Here is a 19,292-nt window from a genome sequence, read left to right on the forward strand (position 1 = left end):
TTTTTTTTTTTTTTTTTTTTTTTTTTTCTCAACACTCAGATTGGTGTGAACTTGCCAGTCCCTTACTTATTTGAAAATACTAATACAATATACAACCGTAGTGGTTGAGAATGTTAATTTGGGTTTAGTGTGCTAAAAGAGTGCTTACATACTGCTTAGAAGAATGAAAAAGGAGAAATAAGCCACTTTATTTATAATACGGAATTTTAATTTGGAAAATTGAAAAATTTTCTCATCTATCATCTAGCCCAGTTTTTTGACTGATTGATAGATGGCTTTTGTTCACTTTATCATCATCGTGCTATTTTGAGAAAGTTTTTCGATATTTTATTTCTGCAATAAAAAACATGATTATTTTAATCTTATCATTAACAAAACAATATATTAACAAGTATAGTTTAACTAAGTACAATTTAAATTTAAATAAATTTCCTATTGTTCCTATTGTTGTTTCTTTCTAGTTCCCTGTAGATAACTGATTCTATTGTTGTTATATATCTATGTAGTATAGCGCGGCGCAACCCACACTGACTACTCGTTTTTTTTTCCATCCCGTTTTAATTCCCTTTTTGGTTGACTAGTTATTTCCACTTTAAATTTTAATTTTGGGCATTAGGAGACTAAACGGGTATAAAACCCTATTAAAGTTAAGCTCTAACATAGTAGTCTCCCAATCCCGTCATCCAATTTTATTTTTTTATTTTTGCTATTTATGTTGTCTTTATCTTCTTTCTTTGCTATCTTGTATCCTTTGATATTATTTCTTTCTAATTTTTGTTTAATTATATTTCCGGTATATTTCTTTATCCTTATGGTACTTCATTTGTAATTTGTACAGATTTAGTGTGTCTCCAAAATGCCTATATTCAGTTTCTACCCTAGAACAACCAGTTTACGATTAATAACACGTTCAGTCTTCACAATAAGATTTTGAATCCACAGGTCCAAAGCTCAATTTTACTAAGATTCAAGTTTAAGACTCTTTATAATTTGGATATACATTTTAGTTCATATATATTATAATTCAAATATGACGAATTTGAGCCGTGATCTTGACTTTGACAGCTAATGCCACTTTAACATGTTTAACAGCCTGCATTTCTTTTATTAACCTTGAAATTTTAATAAAATATTCCTTGCCAAGTTTTAAGTATAATTGTTTTCTGATCAACAATAAAATGTTAAGATACCTAATTGGGATAATGTCAAGAAATAAAAACAAACTTAAACAAAGAAAATAGCTTGATGTCAAAAGTTCAGAAGATTTTATGACATAAGCAATCAAATTAGCCAACATATGACAGCATTGTTGTGTTCTTTTTTTTTTTTTTTTTTTTTTTTTTTCTCAACACTCAGATTGGTGTGAACTTGCCAGTCCCTTACTTATTTGAAAATACTAATACAATATACAACCGTAGTGGTTGAGAATGTTAATTTGGGTTTAGTGTGCTAAAAGAGTGCTTACATACTGCTTAGAAGAATGAAAAAGGAGAAATAAGCCACTTTATTTATAATACGGAATTTTAATTTGGAAAATTGAAAAATTTTCTCATCTATCATCTAGCCCAGTTTTTTGACTGATTGATAGATGGCTTCTGTTCACTTTATCATCATCGTGCTATTTTGAGAAAGTTTTTCGATATTTTATTTCTGCAATAAAAAACATGATTATTTTAATCTTATCATTAACAAAACAATATATTAACAAGTATAGTTTAACTAAGTACAATTTAAATTTAAATAAATTTCCTATTGTTCCTATTGTTGTTTCTTTCTAGTTCCCTGTAGATAACTGATTCTATTGTTGTTATATATCTATGTAGTATAGCGCGGCGCAACCCACACTGACTACTCGTTTTTTTTTCCATCCCGTTTTAATTCCCTTTTTGGTTGACTAGTTATTTCCACTTTAAATTTTAATTTTGGGCATTAGGAGACTAAACGGGTATAAAACCCTATTAAAGTTAAGCTCTAACATAGTAGTCTCCCAATCCCGTCATCCAATTTTATTTTTTTATTTTTGCTATTTATGTTGTCTTTATCTTCTTTCTTTGCTATCTTGTATCCTTTGATATTATTTCTTTCTAATTTTTGTTTAATTATATTTCCGGTATATTTCTTTATCCTTATGGTACTTCATTTGTAATTTGTACAGATTTAGTGTGTCTCCAAAATGCCTATATTCAGTTTCTACCCTAGAACAACCAGTTTACGATTAATAACACGTTCAGTCTTCACAATAAGATTTTGAATCCACAGGTCCAAAGCTCAATTTTACTAAGATTCAAGTTTAAGACTCTTTATAATTTGGATATACATTTTAGTTCATATATATTATAATTCAAATATGACGAATTTGAGCCGTGATCTTGACTTTGACAGCTAATGCCACTTTAACATGTTTAACAGCCTGCATTTCTTTTATTAACCTTGAAATTTTAATAAAATATTCCTTGCCAAGTTTTAAGTATAATTGTTTTCTGATCAACAATAAAATGTTAAGATACCTAATTGGGATAATGTCAAGAAATAAAAACAAACTTAAACAAAGAAAATAGCTTGATGTCAAAAGTTCAGAAGATTTTATGACATAAGCAATCAAATTAGCCAACATATGACAGCATTGTTGTGTTCTTTTTTTTTTTTTTTTTTTTTTTTTTTTCTCAACACTCAGATTGGTGTGAACTTGCCAGTCCCTTACTTATTTGAAAATACTAATACAATATACAACCGTAGTGGTTGAGAATGTTAATTTGGGTTTAGTGTGCTAAAAGAGTGCTTACATACTGCTTAGAAGAATGAAAAAGGAGAAATAAGCCACTTTATTTATAATACGGAATTTTAATTTGGAAAATTGAAAAATTTTCTCATCTATCATCTAGCCCAGTTTTTTGACTGATTGATAGATGGCTTTTGTTCACTTTATCATCATCGTGCTATTTTGAGAAAGTTTTTCGATATTTTATTTCTGCAATAAAAAACATGATTATTTTAATCTTATCATTAACAAAACAATATATTAACAAGTATAGTTTAACTAAGTACAATTTAAATTTAAATAAATTTCCTATTGTTCCTATTGTTGTTTCTTTCTAGTTCCCTGTAGATAACTGATTCTATTGTTGTTATATATCTATGTAGTATAGCGCGGCGCAACCCACACTGACTACTCGTTTTTTTTTCCATCCCGTTTTAATTCCCTTTTTGGTTGACTAGTTATTTCCACTTTAAATTTTAATTTTGGGCATTAGGAGACTAAACGGGTATAAAACCCTATTAAAGTTAAGCTCTAACATAGTAGTCTCCCAATCCCGTCATCCAATTTTATTTTTTTATTTTTGCTATTTATGTTGTCTTTATCTTCTTTCTTTGCTATCTTGTATCCTTTGATATTATTTCTTTCTAATTTTTGTTTAATTATATTTCCGGTATATTTCTTTATCCTTATGGTACTTCATTTGTAATTTGTACAGATTTAGTGTGTCTCCAAAATGCCTATATTCAGTTTCTACCATAGAACAACCAGTTTACGATTAATAACACGTTCAGTCTTCACAATAAGATTTTGAATCCACAGGTCCAAAGCTCAATTTTACTAAGATTCAAGTTTAAGACTCTTTATAATTTGGATATACATTTTAGTTCATATATATTATAATTCAAATATGACGAATTTGAGCCGTGATCTTGACTTTGACAGCTAATGCCACTTTAACATGTTTAACAGCCTGCATTTCTTTTATTAACCTTGAAATTTTAATAAAATATTCCTTGCCAAGTTTTAAGTATAATTGTTTTCTGATCAACAATAAAATGTTAAGATACCTAATTGGGATAATGTCAAGAAATAAAAACAAACTTAAACAAAGAAAATAGCTTGATGTCAAAAGTTCAGAAGATTTTATGACATAAGCAATCAAATTAGCCAACATATGACAGCATTGTTGTGTTCTTTTTTTTTTTTTTTTTTTTTTTTTTTCTCAACACTCAGATTGGTGTGAACTTGCCAGTCCCTTACTTATTTGAAAATACTAATACAATATACAACCGTAGTGGTTGAGAATGTTAATTTGGGTTTAGTGTGCTAAAAGAGTGCTTACATACTGCTTAGAAGAATGAAAAAGGAGAAATAAGCCACTTTATTTATAATACGGAATTTTAATTTGGAAAATTGAAAAATTTTCTCATCTATCATCTAGCCCAGTTTTTTGACTGATTGATAGATGGCTTTTGTTCACTTTATCATCATCGTGCTATTTTGAGAAAGTTTTTCGATATTTTATTTCTGCAATAAAAAACATGATTATTTTAATCTTATCATTAACAAAACAATATATTAACAAGTATAGTTTAACTAAGTACAATTTAAATTTAAATAAATTTCCTATTGTTCCTATTGTTGTTTCTTTCTAGTTCCCTGTAGATAACTGATTCTATTGTTGTTATATATCTATGTAGTATAGCGCGGCGCAACCCACACTGACTACTCGTTTTTTTTTTCCATCCCGTTTTAATTCCCTTTTTGGTTGACTAGTTATTTCCACTTTAAATTTTAATTTTGGGCATTAGGAGACTAAACGGGTATAAAACCCTATTAAAGTTAAGCTCTAACATAGTAGTCTCCCAATCCCGTCATCCAATTTTATTTTTTTATTTTTGCTATTTATGTTGTCTTTATCTTCTTTCTTTGCTATCTTGTATCCTTTGATATTATTTCTTTCTAATTTTTGTTTAATTATATTTCCGGTATATTTCTTTATCCTTATGGTACTTCATTTGTAATTTGTACAGATTTAGTGTGTCTCCAAAATGCCTATATTCAGTTTCTACCCTAGAACAACCAGTTTACGATTAATAACACGTTCAGTCTTCACAATAAGATTTTGAATCCACAGGTCCAAAGCTCAATTTTACTAAGATTCAAGTTTAAGACTCTTTATAATTTGGATATACATTTTAGTTCATATATATTATAATTCAAATATGACGAATTTGAGCCGTGATCTTGACTTTGACAGCTAATGCCACTTTAACATGTTTAACAGCCTGCATTTCTTTTATTAACCTTGAAATTTTAATAAAATATTCCTTGCCAAGTTTTAAGTATAATTGTTTTCTGATCAACAATAAAATGTTAAGATACCTAATTGGGATAATGTCAAGAAATAAAAACAAACTTAAACAAAGAAAATAGCTTGATGTCAAAAGTTCAGAAGATTTTATGACATAAGCAATCAAATTAGCCAACATATGACAGCATTGTTGTGTTCTTTTTTTTTTTTTTTTTCTCAACACTCAGATTGGTGTGAACTTGCCAGTCCCTTACTTATTTGAAAATACTAATACAATATACAACCGTAGTGGTTGAGAATGTTAATTTGGGTTTAGTGTGCTAAAAGAGTGCTTACATACTGCTTAGAAGAATGAAAAAGGAGAAATAAGCCACTTTATTTATAATACGGAATTTTAATTTGGAAAATTGAAAAATTTTCTCATCTATCATCTAGCCCAGTTTTTTGACTGATTGATAGATGGCTTTTGTTCACTTTATCATCATCGTGCTATTTTGAGAAAGTTTTTCGATATTTTATTTCTGCAATAAAAAACATGATTATTTTAATCTTATCATTAACAAAACAATATATTAACAAGTATAGTTTAACTAAGTACAATTTAAATTTAAATAAATTTCCTATTGTTCCTATTGTTGTTTCTTTCTAGTTCCCTGTAGATAACTGATTCTATTGTTGTTATATATCTATGTAGTATAGCGCGGCGCAACCCACACTGACTACTCGTTTTTTTTTTTCCATCCCGTTTTAATTCCCTTTTTGGTTGACTAGTTATTTCCACTTTAAATTTTAATTTTGGGCATTAGGAGACTAAACGGGTATAAAACCCTATTAAAGTTAAGCTCTAACATAGTAGTCTCCCAATCCCGTCATCCAATTTTATTTTTTTATTTTTGCTATTTATGTTGTCTTTATCTTCTTTCTTTGCTATCTTGTATCCTTTGATATTATTTCTTTCTAATTTTTGTTTAATTATATTTCCGGTATATTTCTTTATCCTTATGGTACTTCATTTGTAATTTGTACAGATTTAGTGTGTCTCCAAAATGCCTATATTCAGTTTCTACCCTAGAACAACCAGTTTACGATTAATAACACGTTCAGTCTTCACAATAAGATTTTGAATCCACAGGTCCAAAGCTCAATTTTACTAAGATTCAAGTTTAAGACTCTTTATAATTTGGATATACATTTTAGTTCATATATATTATAATTCAAATATGACGAATTTGAGCCGTGATCTTGACTTTGACAGCTAATGCCACTTTAACATGTTTAACAGCCTGCATTTCTTTTATTAACCTTGAAATTTTAATAAAATATTCCTTGCCAAGTTTTAAGTATAATTGTTTTCTGATCAACAATAAAATGTTAAGATACCTAATTGGGATAATGTCAAGAAATAAAAACAAACTTAAACAAAGAAAATAGCTTGATGTCAAAAGTTCAGAAGATTTTATGACATAAGCAATCAAATTAGCCAACATATGACAGCATTGTTGTGTTCACCTTACCTACAATAGATTTTAAGGTAAACTGAGGTGTGTGTATAACCAATTACAGGGAAAACAGGAAGTTAAATTATGAAGTATAAACTTATTAATAGATTTATTAAAAACGGTTGATTTCTTTAAATCAACAAGAAATACATTCATGTCCAAAGACAAACATATCCATGTTTAGATTTATAAATAAAACTGAGATACATACATAAGTGAATCTACTTGTATGGTAGATTAATTTATAACAAAACGGTCCATGTAGATATGCCTTGCATGACACTTTTATTGTTTATTTATATGTGCTGTACATATGTTGGAAAAAGAACATTTTTGTTTTATCCTTTTAAATTTTAAAGTTAAGGCAAAACTCCATATATATTTGGAGGTGCTCCTAATTAAAGGAGGCTGATACTAAGAAGAAGAAGTTTAGAATACTTGTTAATTAAAATTTTAAGATTTATGATAAAGGCAAATACTACCAGTTTATTTTAACAATAAAGATAAATCTTCATTCTCGAGGGAAGACAGATACTTTTGGTTCCTGATATAAACATTTTTTTCCCTTCACCTTAACATACAGTAAACTGATACTTGTCCATTACTTTCAAAACAAAAACATTGTATTACATTACAAGTTTATGAAAAGTTATGAGATGTACAAGTCATCCTAAAGATTAAGACCGAAGAAAGACAACCTTAGAAAAATAAGTAACTATTACTACAATATTGTTGTGTAGAACCTGAAATTTTATGAATACCTCAAGTATTTTTTAATTTACATGTGTGTAAATATTACGGGAAGACAGGCAAAATACTTCAAAGCATTTGTTTAAAATAAAAGCAAAATTATTAATGAAGAAATTGCACTTCTTATCAAACCAAAACATTGTATATGCAAAGATTTGCCTTTAAATAATTTTCTAAAAATCATTTTTTCAGGTAACAATGACAAAGATATAGTTTTTACTAATTTCAGAAAGAAAATTTTTAAACTCGTAATCTAAACTCAAAATAAGTAGGTTCCCTGTCAGACAGATATGTATAAGGACATCTTATCAATCAAACTGGCAAAAGACTGCTTAGAAATCACTTTGTAAATTTAATTATTTTGTACCATATACACCTAGACTTAATTGTTACTATTTAAACTGAGAAAAATATGCTTCAAGAGCTTGTATTTCATTCAACGGCTATATTATATTTATTTATATGAAACATGAAATATGTTTATTTAAGTAGACTTTTAGTCCTCCAAATATTTCAACTGACTTAGAATTCACATTAATATGAGTAAAAGAAGATGTGGGGTATACACAAGTGAGACAGCAACCAAAACGCATCACAACCAAAGTCAACATACTTTCCTCATATACTAATGTCTAACCAGATGCTCCGCAGGGCGCAGCTTTATACGACCGCAGAGGTCGAACCCTGAACAGTTGGGGCAAGTATGGACACAACATTCAAGCTTGATACAGCTCTGAATTTGGATTGTGATTAAATAGTTGACACAGCAAAGGTTTCTTACACAGAATGAATGTGGTCTAATGAACTTGAAATTTTTTTTTTTGCTTTTGAGCAATACACTATGCTGTTGAATATAAATCCCCTCCAAAAAAAATATTTGAAGAAAAATTCTTTTTAATTTCTGAAATCTGAAATGAGAAAAATTTTACCCCCACCCCTCCCCTTTTTTTTGTCACCTCCCCCAATCCCTTATTCCAAAAGTAATCTCAATTCAAATTTCTAATTAAGTTGGCAACAATAACTACTCATTTAAATACACCATAAAGTATTAAAATATAAAATAACTTACAGTCATGGTTAAAATTAATATTAATTAACAGTAACTTCTAAAAATAAATTTATAGCTACACATCTCAAGACAATTATCACTTCCTTTTAACATAATTTTCAAGCAGTGTAAGGGAGGTAATCAAGTAATCAAACATATATATAACAGTATTCTTTAAATTTTAATTGGAATTGGAATACCTCCCTTACACTGCTTTTAAATTGTCTAAATTGTCCTCTAACCAAAAAACCCTTGTTTCCCCCCTTTTTTTGTCCCTAATTGCTTAATGATTTGATCCATTACCCCCTATAACCATCCCTTTGTAGTATGGAAACTTGTAGTATAATTTCAGAGAGATCCATACACTTAAACACAAGTTATTGTCTGTAAACTAGAAAAATGCTTCTTTTTGGCCCTTTTTTTTGGCCCCTTATTCCTAAATGTTCAGGGATATTAACCCCAAACTGACACCAAGCCTTCCCTTCATTAAATGGAACCTTGTGGTACAATGTCAGAGAGATCCATACAGTTAAACATAAGTTATAGTCCCGAAACTTCAAAAATGCTTGTTTTTTGGCCCCTTTTTGGCCCTTAATTCCTAGACTGTTTGCCCCATAACCCTTAAAATAAATCCCAACCTTCTACTTAATGGTATGCACATTGTGGTACAATTTCAGACTAATTGAAATACTTATACACAACTTATTGTCCTGAAACTAGATAAATGTATGTTTTGGGCCCCTTTGGGCCCCTAATTCTTAAACCGATGCGACCATAACCCCCAAAATCAATCCCAACCTTCCTTTTGTGGTTATAAACATTGTGTTAAAATTTTATTGATTTCTATTTACTTATACTTATGTTATTATCCGGAAACCATCCGTCATCGGACGACGCTGATGACGACGCCGACGCCGACGCCGACGCCGACGCCGACGCCGCCGCCGCCGACGAGGACAACGACGTGATACCAATATACGACCGCAAAAATTTTTGCGGTCGTATAATAATATAGTAAACAAAAAGAGCAATTTACAATTAATTTCGCACCTAAAACAGATTACATTGGAATATAACAATTTAGAGCTCTTTATAAGAATCAGTCTTTATCTTGAAAAAAGTTTTATAAGTTTTTATTTGTTATAATAATGAATCTAAATGTAATTGTTCAAACGCATACTTTTTTTTATATATATGCCAATTAATAATCTTTTAAATTTTAAGATTAAATTAAACTTTTCTATCACATCCTTCAATTTATTAAGACAAAAGAAAATTAGTTAGTAAATTAAATGAAATTTACTGTTTTATACAGAATTCAACATGTCCACACAAATGTAAAATGGAACTTTCATTTGACTGTATAAATTTGAAAAAAATTTCATCCAATATATTTTTGATACTTAATTTTGCTTGATCGAAGCCTGGACACTTTTTTTTTCGCAAATTTGACAGCAATACATATTGAAGACCATATATTGACCTCTAGATATATTCTTAGATATTTGTGTTATTGGGTTGCTGTCTAATTGAGGTATATTCCTAATCTTCTTTTATTCATAAGAAAAGGAAAAACAGAGTAAAAAGAAAAAAAAACAAAGTGTATAATAGCTAATAAGCGTATAATTTTTCATTTTCTTACATATTATGTCAACATTTTAAGAGACATAAAAAGAGATAGCATGTGTAATTTTTGCATGTTTTAACATAAACAGTACTTAAATGGTGACTTATTTCAAATATAAAGGAAAATTTCTCAATATTTTCCAAGTATTTTTTTACACAATTAATACATATATGTTTGAAACCTTCATACAAAACAGTGATATATATCGTGCTGCCTTCAAGCATTCATATAAGGTTAGGGTTGCATTCACACTGCCATTTATGCCCGGTAGAGCCCACCATACATTAAGTCACATTCTGCCAATCTTGTCCCTGTCAAGCTACCATACAGATCTCTACTTCAGAGGTAGTGGTCCTCAGGCTATATGATGATGACGAGACAAATTATTATCATGGTAATACTCTAAAATATCAAACTGTTTTATGTAAGTGTAAGTTTCTTCTAAGTACTGAATTTCTTATAAGTTTTTAAAAGTAGTAACCTCCCTTGTTAATGTGATGTTGTAATCAATCTTTTTATTTGTACCATCTTTATATAATATTATATTGTACAATTTAAATTTATGATTCGTTCAATATTTAAATATAATAATTTTTTTTTTATTAAAGATATAAACAAGGTAATTTGAAAGGCTTTGATTCATTTATCACCGTAGTTCAATTCATAAGTCAGGCGGTCTATTTTGTCTACATTATGTTGAGTGTTTACATTGGCATTATTTACTATCAATGACTGTGAAACAAGAAAGGAAAACATTGTACATTATAAAACGAGAAACAATTAAAATTAAATACAAAATTCTTGTTTAGTGAAATCAAAAACGAAAAACGGAAACACTTTTGATTTTCATTTTGGTTTTAGAGAAATCAAAAACAAAAAATGAAAACACTTTCGTTTTCCGTTTTGGTTTTAGAGAAATCAAAAACGAAAAATGAAAACACTCTCGTTTTTTGTTTTTTGTTTTTGATATTTCAAAATGAAAAACGAATGGACGCAAATATACACGGACCGGGGTCGTGGTAACGACAAGTGAAAAATTACCAAACCAGAAAGTACTTTATTTTCTGAAATTGTTCTTTTTGCCAAATATATGCAGATATCGGAGTACTCGATTTATCTTATAGGATGGATGTTAATGCCAAGGTGGTAAATTGGTTGCAATAAAAACACAGCAAGAGAATACTTTTCTTCTAAATGAATTAAAGTTCAGAAACACAGGAGGTGAGTGGAAAGACTTTAATAACTAATTCGTAGGTTCTCTTATTTTTTATGAGGTTCTTGTTAGAATTACAGAATATAGAATAATGGACTAACTGTACAGAAAAACTGCCCAAAAAATAAAGAAAAGAGAATAATTGGGTGGTAATATGTATAAAGAATAGAAAATTCTCGGCAAAATAAATAAGGAAAAGAGAATTCTGGGCAACTGAACAAACATAAAGAATAGAGAATTCTGGGCATCAAATATAAAAAATAAGAGAAAAGGGGCCTCAAAAATTTAAAGAATACAGAAATAAAGGACCCTCCCCTTCCAGATTCTCAATTATATATTTTATTTATTATATCATTGTTGATTTAAATCAATTGGGTTTTTTTCAAACTCCGAAGCAGAGGTAACGCAAGTTTAACATAGCAACGTTGTCGTCACTGTTTTTGGAGGTTAAAAGGTCTTTCCATCAATCTCATATCATTTGATGATTCTAGATTTTATCTTGAAATCAAAGTGTAAATAGTACAATATTATTCTCGGTGAAATGATGATTCAAAGTTGTAAATAGAGGATTACAATTGTAGATAATCGACCTCCTCTGTGGTCTCTTGGTAGCTTGCTCGTCTGGAGTCCGGAAAGTCGGGTTACGGTCAAACCAAAGACTTTAACATTCGTATGTACTGCTTTTCCACTCAACATTTAGCAGTCGGCATTTAGTGGTAGGAGTAAATGATTATGGACTCGGATTGTATATAACAATGTGTCTATACTCTCACCCTTTGGACTAGTACTTTATAAACAAGCAAATATTACAATCCGGTTGCATTTGTGTCAATACAAAACATAGAAAGATTCAAATTCCATTTTTCTATTTACACGTAATCGTCTTAATATGCATGTTATATTTGCCATTGAACGTTTTTAAGTTATATGTAACTTCACATTGTAAAAAAATGATAAACATGTTTAATATTCTTGAATTTCTTGAATGACTAAGTTTTACTATAAAACACGTGTTCTTGGACTTTTTTTCATGAACCTTCAAATCAAAAAAAGAAGTTAAATATGTTTTATAAACTTGAATTACTTTGAGATTTCCTATAAAACAAGTGAACATGGACTTTTTCTTTTGGTTAAAGGAAATCCTTCATCTTATCAAAATCTTTTGAAATGTATTTCTGTTGAAATGTATTTCTGTTGAATTGTTGTCCTCACGTTCTCTAATTTGCCGATACCTTTTCCGTATGCAGTAACCTTAACCACGAGACCTCTCGTTAGAACTTTGACAAACATACATCGCACGTGCGAGTGAAAAAAACGTGATTAAACGAATGTAAACAAACTTGCAAAGATCAATTAGAAGCTAAAGTTTGCGATCAACACTTGCTGAATACAATATTGGTTGTCGATTATACATTATGACTTCCTAATCAATCTAAAAAAGTGACTAGAGGGCTTAATTTAGAATAATATGCATGCATTGGATCAATAATTTCCGTAACATTATAATTACAAGAAACTCGTTTCATATGTCTTTAACCACTAAACAGACAGACATCATCGTCAATACTAATCAGAGTATTTTCTTTGTATGTTTCAGCATTAGGGTACTGGCTTGGTGGTTACAACTTTAACAATGATTTCGACAATGAGTGGATAAGTAATCCAGGTCTAGATATGCCATTTGATGGTACTGGTGTTGGTGAACCTAACAACCCGTTTATAGAATTATGTTTAGCAGCATTGGAGGATATTAATTTTAATTGGGCAGATATTCCATGTGGAGCCATTTATACATATATATGTGAATTTTCTGCCGATTAAATAAGTATTATGTACACAGATAATTGAATTGTATAATGTCTTATTTATCATTTTTTTTCTTAAAAGAAATTGTCTTAAGAAATCAATGATGTTTTTATTTTGTTATCAGTACTCATTTTCAATAGACAAAAGCTAAAACTGAAAAAAAGTAATTAAAACATATTTGATTTTGAATAAAAAAAATATTTTATAAACACCTATTCGTCAAAATCAATTTTTAAGATTTTAAGAAAGTATCCGAGAAAACCCATGCATGTTCAAGCGTTTTCGTGAAAATGCATGTATATTACTTTGGGGCAGTTTTCAAATGGTTCTAGTCGGAGCAGCAAACATAGCAGCAAACATATAAGGCGAGCGGAAACCAATTAAAAAAAAACTTCCAGGTTGTTCAAAACCATCTGAATACACAGCATCTAGCACTGTTCAAATCTACCTAGTTATAACCAAACACAAATGACCTGTTTCAACCACCACAAACTGTTGACGTTTAACTTATCATTTGGGCTACTCTAGGGTAACTCTAAAAATCAGAATTAATCTGATGCAAACTCAATTTTGCGATAATCGGTAATTGATTATTACTTACAGATGGTCTTATTCTGCTTTTCTGCATATTCTCTTGACTGCTCATCTTCCTTCATCTCTGAATCCCTGTCGCTCTCTGTCGGTGCTTTGATGTCTTCAGATGGTTCCAACCTTCACCAGATGTTTCGACCCTGTACCATTACATCCTCCGGTTGGCGGGTCAGTAGAGGTGGCCAAACCTCTACTCATAAGCACTCGGCTTCCAGCTCAGATCATCTCGGCGATGCCATAACCAGCAAGATGAACGCTCTGCTGCTTCCTTTAGCTGTCTTCTTGCTGTCTTTCTTGCCTTTCCGACTATTCCCATTGCCTGTAGCATCCTCCATACTGACTGTGCAGGGAAACCTCTGCAGCCTACTTCTACTGGGAACAGCCACGCTTTCCAACCTCTCTCTCTACATGTTGTCATCAGCTCTGTGTACTTTTCCTTCTTCCGCTGGTATGCCTCTTCACATCTCTCTTCCCAAGGAACTGTCAGTTCTATTGCAACTATCATCTTTGACGACTGTGACCAAACTACAATGTCTGGGCGTAGGGTTGTCTGTACGCATTCTGGAAACACAAGCTTCTTGCCAATGTCAGCCCTCATGTTCAATTCACTGCCCTTGTCCAAGATGAAGTGCTGTTGTGACTTTGTTGCATGTTCCGTATCTCCCTCTCTGAAGAATCTGATCTGCTTTGCCTCTGTTTTTGATGGTCTCTTCTTTCTTCTCTCAATATCAAGGATCTCTGCCAGATGTTTTAGAACCTTTTTATGCCGCCATCGATATTTTCCCTGTGTCAGAGCAACCTTGCAGCCTGAAAGTATATGTGCCATAGTGCCTCTTTCACCACATAACTTGCAGCTTGATTCTTCTATCAATCCCCACTGGTGTACGCTATTTCAATAAATGTAAACAGATGCCGACTTGTCATTTATTAATTTAGAGATTAAAATTGTGAGTAGTATTTTAACAATATCGTTGCGGGAGGAATTTTTTAAGTTTAACGGTATATAAAATTGTAGATTAAGTGTTCTTACAAAATAAAACATCTGTAAAACTTTCATTTCCCATGATGAAACTTATGTAGTTGATCAGATAAATAATCAATTAAATTAGATGTAAGGTATTATGTATAAATGACAGCAAGCTATCGTGTCATACCACATTGAAACACAGATCATGTGTCCACGCTTCGCTTACAGGGCTTTGAGAATGCTCCGTTTTACTTTCTGTTTTATTATCCTTTCGGGATCCTCTGGTTTTGTAGTAATGTAACACATCTTGAAAACAAATGGAGTCAGGAATTTCAATGGCTGTGATAAGTAGACGTCAGCGTGTGTTAATTCAGAACCAAGTTATTTGAGACCCGGAAGTGATTCTGGAACCAATACATGTCTTAATACCATATATATAAGGCTACTAAGAACCAAAATTTTGGAAACGGTATAAATGTATTATTAGTTTGATCGAGGAAGTGTATATATATATAATAATCATTGGTCAAGTCAGTATCTCACTCCTGATGACTTATTAACAACGAATTATATTACAAAAACAATCAATAATAGTAAATAAAAATCGGTTGGTGTTAATTTGAATTAAAAAGTGTTATCTCCCTTTAACTGTTACTGTGACATAGCTTAACATATGTGATTTTCATTATTTTATTACCTTTCAATTTCATTTACATGTAAAAAAAAAGATCCAAAATTTAATTACTGAATGTCAAAAATCTTTTTATACTAAATTCAAATTAATTCTGTTATTGAAATAATGTGGTCACTTTAACTGAGGTTAACGTAAAGATTTTTTTCAGCTGAAGAATACATCGGGATTTGGCCTTTATTTTTGCTGGAATTCGGGATTTACACTTATCGGGACTTTGGAATGGATGCTTTCATTTTCGTTAATTCGAGTTTAACTGTTTATTTTTGCTAGGATGACAACATCTCCCCACCCACCCCACCCCTCAATATAATATGTGTAACAATGTGCCAATTGTAAAATTCGTGGTATGTTTTATCATGTGATCTAATTTTTTAACGTTAGATACAGGTGCGGACCCAGGATTTAAAAAGAGAAATATCTTCGCATTTTTTCACATTGCATGAACATACAGTAATTGCAATTTTGTTGGATGAGGACGGGGACCTCGATAATAAAAAAAAATATGAGAAAATTCAGATCAGAAGTAAATCCTTTATTTTCACTCTTCTGACGTCAAAGGTGAGGTGTAACTTTTTTGAGTCCTCGACGTCGGAAGTTGCAGCAAAACGCAGCCTGAGACCACAAAGAAACAGACATATACTGAGTTACTTGCATTTTCTGCTTTTAAAAAATAAATACATTCTGATGTAATCTGCACGGAAGACCCCATTTAGACAATGGAAGAAAGATGTAAAGAATGGTTATCAACTTTTTCTTTGCTGTATCGTATATTAATCCTCCAATTTCCTCGTACTTCTCTTAACACTGTCCTCCAATGAGGCATAAATTTTACTTTTAACTTTGAAAAGCGTTGATCGTACGAACACTTTTAGTATGAAGAGTATCGTACTTAATAATGCTTTGATCAAACACCAACCTGTGTCAACAACTTTGAAGTTTAGAAGAAGAACGTATATCAAACTATTCCTTAGAAATGTTCCAACATTTTATTATATCCGTATGTGTCTTTAATATTGGCCTTTTCAAGGCAGACCATTTTTATCTCATCGAGTGCGGGAGGTCATGGGTTCGATCCCCAGTCGGGTCCAAACAAATACTTTAAAATTTTTATTACCGCTGATCCGCCTACTGGTTCGCGACATTTAGGAGAAGGAGTAAATACTGGTCTGCTCGGATTCCATTTATAGATCCTTGTGGCAACCCTTTAAACATTGATTCACAATAACGGGAATGAGAACATACTTCAACACACTTTTTTTCTATTATATAGTTAAAAAATAAAGCTGTGTTTTGTATACTGTTTGTATTTTGGTCTTTGTCTTCTTTTTTTATCATGGCGTTGTCAGTCTATTTTCGACTTATGAGTTCGAATGTCCCTTTGGTAACTTTCGCCTCTCTTTTTTTAAATAACTTTACTAAAGATTAAGAGATGAGGGGGAGACAAACAAATTATTTTTAGCAAGAGAAGGTTATTGGGTAGGCAATCGAAAGCCTTGGACAAATCTATTAATATTGCCACTACATATTTAATATGTTGATATGAAGCCTTTTTTCCAGTCTTCTACTATTTTTTATAAAGGTGATTGTCATATGTATCATTTTCGAAACACTGACAGAAAAGTGTGAAAAATGTGACCCTTTATTAGTCGAGAATGGCTTGAATGTTAACCAAAAATTCTTGCTGTTAAGTCCTCTTACACATCTTTCCAGGAAATAGTTTCTGATTGATTTCTTTTTTTTTTTCAAAACCAAATTTCATTGTTTTCAATAAGATTCGCTTTATTCAATTATTTTTACAATTTGATATTTATTATACGCCATCCTTTTTATATATATATTTTCCTACATATATTTCCTATATTTTTGTCGATTACGTTATAATAGTTATTGACCAAGCAAGTCGGTATATGTCATTTAATCTGCACGGCTCGGGTAACCCTACTTGACCCGAACGACGTAGGAGTAACAATCCAGTGGTTCATTGTCGTTTGTTGCTGTCTGTCATGTTTTTTTTGTTTATTGTTTTATCATAAATCAGACCGTTGTTTTTCTTGTTTGCATTGTTTTACATTGTGCCATGTCTCTTATAGCTTGTTATTCGGTATGGGATTTGATCATTGTTGAAGGGCGTGCGGTGAACTATAGTTGATTCCATCAACGTCATTTGGTCCCTGGTGGATAGTTTTCTCATTAGCAATCATACCAGATGTCCTTATTTTTTAATTTAATTTAACGCTGAACGTTATAAAGTCACCCATCATCATTTTCCTCACGTGTCTATTATTGGTATCAATATATAGAAAATAAAAGTATTTGAAAACCATGTTTTTAGCACATTTATAAATATGCCTTTATTATCTGTCAAGTATCTATTGAAATAAAGAAATACATGTTTTATACAGTGACACTTCTACACCATGCAAACTACAAATGCAATAAGAGCAAGTATGGATAAATTAAGTGAACACATCTTTTTTTATACAAATAATATCCGCTTATTGTTTAGATGTCAACCATGGATTCTGTTAACTGCCAAATATAACTTTGGATATCATTATCTAGATGTGGGGAATGCGAGTTAATGCAACAGCAACCCGACGATTAAAAATAACCAAAAGACATCTAGAGGGCAACATATGGACCTGTTTGTTTACTCTTATTTTTGCCCAGCAACAAAACAATAAAATGAGAACAACAGATATGCAAAATCTTTTTTATGTAAATGTTTCTGTTGGCTCTCTATCCTACCACCCTTAAAAGTCTACCGTGTTTTTTTTTTAAATACCAATTCGATTTCAAAGTGTGAGCGAAATCACTTAAAATATTATTTAGTATTAAGTTATTTTTAGTTGCTCATGTACTTAACTTTGGAGATTTCTTATATCATAATATACAATGTAATTAAATTTATGTTGAATTATTGGTAACGCTTGCAAAATTTTGATTCCAGATTTTCTTTTACAGATGCTTATTGTTCTAACTTTAGAGTCATTAATTTTTCGAGAATCCCCTGTCGAGTGAAGTTAGCCTAAGTTGAGAACATAAAACTTATTATAACATTAACGTTACCAATTTTACTGTATATATATAACTTACGTTTGTACCTCTCAGAATCGAATAGCACATGTATGGCGATTTTGAAAAATAAATTAAATTAACAGGACAGTTGTGATAAGAGCAGGTGATTGTTTGGCCCCCTTATTCTCCGAAAATAAATAATTTTGCTGATTTCATTGATAAATGAACAAGTAATTATATAGTCCTGACACATTAGTGCAAAACGATTGCTTGTGATGTCATAAAGTTGACAAAATCGACAATGTTGATATAAGGTAGCCACTTTAAACATAGTTTTTGGACAAAATAGATAAGGATTAGATATTTTTTTACACATTAACACCTTTATTAAATACATCTTTTAGCAAAATATCTTTTTGGATAAAGCCTTTACTCCTTTCTTAATATTAATGACAATTCTCAAAACTGTGATGCCACTTTGGCAGTTTTGTAATTTTGAGACAATTGTAAGAAGTTTGAAGCCCTAATGCAAATATGTAAGACAACATTCAAAATATAAATACTGATGTCTCACGGAGTAATTCTGTCTTACGAACATCTGAATGATGTTATATGATAGATTTATAATACTTTTTTTGATTTTCGAATCCAAAGCTTTATCATATATACCTTCTCCAAAGCGCATTTCCTTAAAGAAATATCATAGTCTAAAGTCCGGGAATGAGACCACTCGACCATGACTGCTAACATAACCGTGTTAATAAAATTTATACTTTTACTGCGCTTTTATTGGCATTTCGTGTCAATATAAATAAGATCAAATACTGTATCGGTTAAAAAAAGAGACGAAAGATACCAAAGGGACAATCAAAATTTGTTAGTTAAAGAGACATCGACAAAAACAAAAAACGACGAAAAGACCAACAAAATTTACAAAAAAAACATTGCATAGCAATTAAACTAAATATAAAATCCAAATGCAGGATTGACATCAAAACATCATAATT

At 30.8% G+C, this 19,292-nt stretch overlaps 1 long non-coding RNA gene across 1 annotated transcript; it reads left to right on the forward strand.

Annotated features, from left to right (window-relative positions):
* The first annotated feature begins 873 nt into the window (after positions 1–873).
* LOC127705083 (uncharacterized) lies at positions 874–2,661 on the forward strand. The gene is made up of 2 exons (XR_007983632.1): positions 874–1,083; positions 2,410–2,661. It is a non-coding gene; the product is annotated as an uncharacterized LOC127705083 (long non-coding RNA).
* Positions 2,662–19,292: the final 16,631 nt, after the last annotated feature.

This window comes from Mytilus californianus, unplaced genomic scaffold (assembly GCF_021869535.1).
Source record: "Mytilus californianus isolate M0D057914Y unplaced genomic scaffold, xbMytCali1.0.p SCAF_6, whole genome shotgun sequence".
Classification (NCBI taxonomy): Eukaryota; Metazoa; Mollusca; class Bivalvia; order Mytilida; family Mytilidae; genus Mytilus; species Mytilus californianus.